Consider the following 5,779-nt stretch of genomic DNA (forward strand, 5'->3'; position numbering starts at 1 on the left):
GGAGGGCATTTTTGGAATTTTGGATTTCCAGTGTAAGAGCAGGAATTTATTTTTTTTTTTTTACCTTGGAAATTTTCAATTTGGAAATTTATGACAGGAATAAATTTCTTTTCGGGAAGGAAAGTAGTTAATGAAATATAGTAGAATAAGAAAAAAAATAAAATAAAGGGTTTATTTTATTTCCTTATAAATTATTATTTTTATTATTATTATTATTATTTATAAAAATAGCCCTTCTCTTCTTCTTCCTTGAGCCACTCAAAGCCTAGCCGGCCCCTTCGTTTTTCTTCTTCCTTCAGCCGCCGTTGCGCAGATCGGACGCTGAACATCCGCCGCCAGCCACGAATCCCAGCCGCTCGTCGATCACCTCCACCGCTCACATCCCTTTCTCTCTCGGCAACCCTTGCCTAACGGTGCCGTCCGCGAGCATCGGCGACCCAAACCGCGCGATCTCTCCCTTCTCAGTCGCGTGTCCGTGCCTCTCCTCGCCGTCGACTCTTCGCACTGGGGTTTTGCACGCCTCTGCTCACGCCGTGTCGGTCGTTGTTGACTCTCAGCCGTCCGCGGGTGCTAGATCTAAGACCGTGGGTTCGACGTCGTTGCTGATCCGTCTTGTCGTCTAGAGCCACTTTTTCATCCGGCGTTGCTTCTTCGTCTGACATCGCCCAGCTTTTACCGTCGTCGCGGTTGCTGTCACATCTCTTTTGGGTAAGATTCTTAGTTTTAGGTGTTTTCCTGGAAGTTTGGGTGTGGTTTGTTTTGGAATAATTTTGGTTAAAATCCATTAAGTTTGGACTTTCAGGAGCGTTACTCAGAGGATTTTGAGGACGTTGCTCATCGAGAAGGAGACTGATTTTTGTTAGGAATTGTTAAGTTTGGGTGAGTAGTTAGCTGTTTGTCTTTTGGGTTAAGGGTACCTATAAGAAAATTAAGTTACTAATTTGGGACTAAAATCATGTTCAGATTCGCGTTTTGGTATGAGTTCTAAAATATGCTAAGAGGAAATTTTGGAGTCGAAATCTTGCGAGTTTCGTTTGGGTAAGTTTTGGTTATCGTCTGATTTAAATTTTTATGTTGGGTCCTGATTCCAAAGACTGAAATTTAATATTATGTCTGTATTAGGGGACTTAATTCATGGTTTATTTTGTTGAAGAGCGTTAGCTTGGATTAATATCTGAACTTGACTTCAAGGTAAGTAATCTTACCACTGGAACTGCCCAGGGGCCAGGCTTTAGTTCTATGCTAGCATGATAAGTGTGTGTTATGGTAAATGTTAGCATGTTGATTGACAGTATGACCTGAATCAAAGTATGTTCTGGCACAAATTCTGATTTGTTTACATACACACCTAAGTGCTTGATCGTTAGTATGTGATAGTATGTATTTTGATATGTCGATGTCTGATCTGCTGATGTTGAGGCCTTGCATGTTGTGGATTTATGATATAAGTTATACATGGATGATGTATAATATGTTATTAAGAATTATGTGTATGTGATGAAGCCATGGTATCAAGGATTTTTATGTATGCTTTAGAACTGTACAATGTTGAATCATAGCACGTTAAGACTGTGTGAATATCCTCATTGATTAGTTAGATGCTCACCAGTTTGTGTTTCCTTCGAGATTCACCAGTTTTGTGTTTCCTTCGGGATTCACTAGTTTTGTGTTTCCTTCGGGATTCACCAGTTTGTGTTTCCTCGGATTCACCAGTTTTGTGGTTTCCTCCGGGATTCACCAGTTTTGTGTTTCCTCCAGGATTCACGAGTTTTGTGTTTCCTCCGCGGATTCACCATTTTTGTGAGCATACTTACTACAATAGGATAGGACTCAGTCTCTCATCTGTTACATGTATTTATGTCCATATGTAGGTATCTAGAGGACATAGATGTCTAGCCTGGCCCTAGTGGTGGGCTACTTACTAAGTATTTCATACTCTTTCTTTCTTATGTTGATGTTTCAGGTAAGGGTAGAGATGCACCGGCAATGGCGCAACGGAATTTCATGATCGAGCCACTGACTAGTTTTTACGCTTCTGCATCATGAGATTTAGAGTTCTTTTCATGTTTCTCTTAATGTTTAGTTTTGATGTTTGAAACTTATTATTAAGAATTGTTTTTTCATATGTATTTATTAACCTTTATGATTTATGGATACCCTACTATTGTTGCATTTAATAAATGTCTTTTGAACTTCTCTTGTTTTTAATTAGCATTTATTTCAAATAACTGAGCGTCGTTTTAAATTATTTGCATGCATTTATTTTAGTAACGACCTAACCTAAGTCCTAGGGGGTCGGGTCGTTACACCTGACCACGAAGTGTTAAAGTCTCGTTATATAACGTCGTTCATGATAGAGACTTCACTCCACTAGGATGACTATAGGTAACATGACCTCAATCCTGAGTGAGTTGGAAACTTCTGCTTTTGAGGGTGGTCCTTTGATTTGCATGGGTGCGAGTGGCCTGATCACCGACTCAAACCTATTACTTTGGAGATTCGTCTGATATGGGAACTTGAACAATGTGGCACCACATACCTTCTCATGGCTCGAGAGGTATCCACACATAGTCGGACTATGTTGTATTGTTTATTAAAGGGATCAGTGGTACTTAAGAAGTTAGATGTAACTATAGGGTTAAAATAGTAAATTGGCTCAGCTGTACTTACGAGCATCTATGAAGGGTTATCATACTGTTGATTGGTTATATCCGATGGACATAGAAATATATCTGTGGTAAGAAAAGTTCAACTGTCAATCTTTAGTGGAATGCCAAGCAGTTAACGAATGGTGGATCTCGTGGCTAAAGAGTTTAGTCAGCTATTCACGTATTGGAGCTTCGAGCCATATGTCCATAAGGTCCCCTTGGTAGCTCAATGGATTCAAGTTGAGAATCAGTTTTTAGGTCAGATTGAAATGTTCAAATTGATAAGAGGGAGTTCGATTACATATGATATGATTGAACTAGTTAATTATATATGATATGATTGATTTTATGTATGAGATACATTAATTGGATATAAATATGATTTATACCTAGTGGAGGAGAAAACACTATGATTTATATGTGATATTAAACTATAAATTAATGAATATAATATGATTATATTTATTATTATTAATTGGAAAATTATGGGATAATTGGCCGCTGTTTTCTCCATAACCGTGTGTTAGTGGGAAGTTCCAATCAGTTTTCATAACTGAAGAATAAAATGAAAATCGTTTTCATTTTGCAAAAGATCACGTAATTTGCTCAAAAGTGTATATTGCCTATCGCTTAGCTAACCGAGAGACTATACGATAGCTCAAAGTTGCTTCATGATCGTATACATGCGCACCGCTTTCTAAACGATCGCTTAAGTATTTTTAAACAATCGTCTAGCGCCCGAGCGATTTCTAAACGATCGTAGCCTATTTACTACATGATCGTGTACTTCTTTCTAAACGATCAAACATTGTCTATACGATAGACCCTACCCCCACTTTTGGATTCTCACACCGAAAAAATCGAGGGTTCTAAGTGGTGGTATCGTCCCCATTGTTTCTATTCGTGTGGAGGCCATTCGTGAGTAGACGACCGAAGTTTTGGTGAACGATTGCTTGGACATTCTAGCAAGAGTGAGAGAAACAGTCCCTTTGGAGAGAGCAAGTTTTCGGTGAAGAAAGGTTCTTCAACTGGTACGTATTTCTTGTTCTCTATTTTTAGTTTGAAAGCATGCCGGTAATTTGTAGTATATTGCATATCTTGTCTGTTAGATTGTAAATGTGGAAATTCTGTCATAATATATTTGGAACGATCTACTCTCGCTCAAAGGTACTCTTGTATAAGAGTTCCTTCAATTGGTAACATAGTGGAGGAAGGCACCTCTATTCGTGAACACGTGCTTAACATGATGGTCTACTTCAATGTAGCGGAGATGAATGGGTCTAGGATTGATGAGGACAGTCAAGTTAACATAATCCTGCATTCATTGTCGGAAAGTTTCCTCCACTTTGTTATCAATGCCACCACCTTAATGAACATCTCATTCCCCTTACCAAATAAAAAAAAACCATTTCCTTCAATTTTTGAAGGAATTTAGACACCTTATCCTTTATCAACGAGAAGGTAGCTCATTACACTGAGCAATTTGAGACAGAAGACCCAAATATCGACCCAAAGCACTAGATTGAACCACCCCTAACTCATTATGAATAAACTTCTACATTCCTATATTTGTATTCCTGCTCGTTATAAACACAAATCTATCATAATTTATAGCCTTCCCAGAAGCTAACTCATAAGTAGACAAGATTTTCTTAACATTGACATAATTAGATTCAATAGTCCTAGAAAAATAAGACCGTTATCATCATAAAATAAACCTAAAATCATAGGACAATATTTGATAATCTGAAAACTCTGCAATGTCTGATGACTAATTTTCTTTTGATCGAGAGCAGATAAATCTTGAGCACATCAAATAAAGAGATAAAGGGAAAGAGGAACTCCCTATCATAGACCACGCTTTAAGGTGAACCATTTCGTTGGCGTACCAATGCATAGGACTGTAGAAACCAATTTTAAACATCACACATTGTAGATATAAAGCCATTCCACTTGATTATAGGCCTCACTCATGTCCAATTTCATCGTTAAGTTCCCAACTTTTTCTTTGCTCTTGCAATTAATCATTACTTATGTTTATTTAATAATATTTCATTCAGTTTGTCATTTGGTGAAAACCGTGCACATCGCGATTGTTGAGCCAAGGAGCTAACTAGATACGTGGGATTGGGATATATACACACACTAGTGATTTACCACGTGGGATTCACGTGCAATGTTTAGTTAGTTGACACCATATAGCTTAATATTTATATTGAAAAAAAATCTACTACATATCTCTCGGTCATTATCTTACGTTTTATGTCAGTTAAGCTAAGCTCATTTGACGTGTGACTTATAGTACTTATTTAAGACAATCTGCAAACTCAAAATTAAAGTGTATGGATCGAGATCTCCAAAAATTATTTAAATGATGCGGGTGATGGATTAATAAATGCATGTAAGATTGAGAAACTTGATATAACATCATATAAAGTTGATAATTTGTGAAAATGCACGATCTATAAATAAGAACTATCACTACTACAAAATCTACATTACTTGACACTTGTAGTTTTTAATTACTTGACATTTTTTTTTAAAAAAAAAAGTCAAGTAATGACCTTTTATAAAAGAAAAGGTCAAGTAAAAGGTTAAAAAAGACGAAGATTGACGGAATGTTTCGGATATTTTCAAGTGAACCACTACTTGACACGTTTTTTATGTCAAGTAATATAAGGTCTTGATTGACACGTTTTTCGTGTCAAGTATAAAAAGCTCTTACTTGACATATTTTTCATGTCAAGTAAAATAAAAATATAAAAAATAATATATTTTTTTTAATCTTTATTTTTCATTTCCTTCTCTCTTCCATTTTCATTTACCTCTCAAATTTGATTTCCCTCCTACCAAAATTATCAAATAAAATATAAAAAATAATTAACTTCCCCCTAGTAAAAAAAAACTAGACACCCTAGTAAACCCCAGACCTCCATTCACACTGGATCACAGCCGCACTGGTCAGTCCTCCACCATACAGACACCCAACCTCACGCCAGACCTCTATTCACGCTGGATCGCAGCCTCGCACCCAGCCTCCATGTTCACGCTGGATCGCCCCCATTGTCTCTCATTTTTCCTTTTCTGATAAGCATTGTGAAACCCATATTTCAATTTTCCTACTTAAGCAA

General features: G+C 37.1%; 1 long non-coding RNA gene across 2 annotated transcripts; it reads left to right on the top strand.

The window, feature by feature from the left end:
• Nucleotides 1-209: 209 nt before the first annotated feature.
• LOC120067753 lies at nucleotides 210-2,014 on the top strand. Of its 2 annotated transcripts, XR_005479017.1 has the most exons (5): nucleotides 210-708; nucleotides 803-879; nucleotides 964-1,038; nucleotides 1,123-1,191; nucleotides 1,964-2,014. It is a non-coding gene; the product is annotated as an uncharacterized LOC120067753 (long non-coding RNA). The 2 variants fall into 2 exon arrangements; XR_005479016.1 differs by lacking the exon at nucleotides 1,964-2,014 and having other exon boundaries at nucleotides 212-708; nucleotides 1,123-1,570.
• The last annotated feature ends 3,765 nt before the right edge of the window (nucleotides 2,015-5,779 follow it).

This window comes from Benincasa hispida, chromosome 12, assembly GCF_009727055.1.
Source record: "Benincasa hispida cultivar B227 chromosome 12, ASM972705v1, whole genome shotgun sequence".
Taxonomy (NCBI): Eukaryota; Viridiplantae; Streptophyta; class Magnoliopsida; order Cucurbitales; family Cucurbitaceae; genus Benincasa; species Benincasa hispida.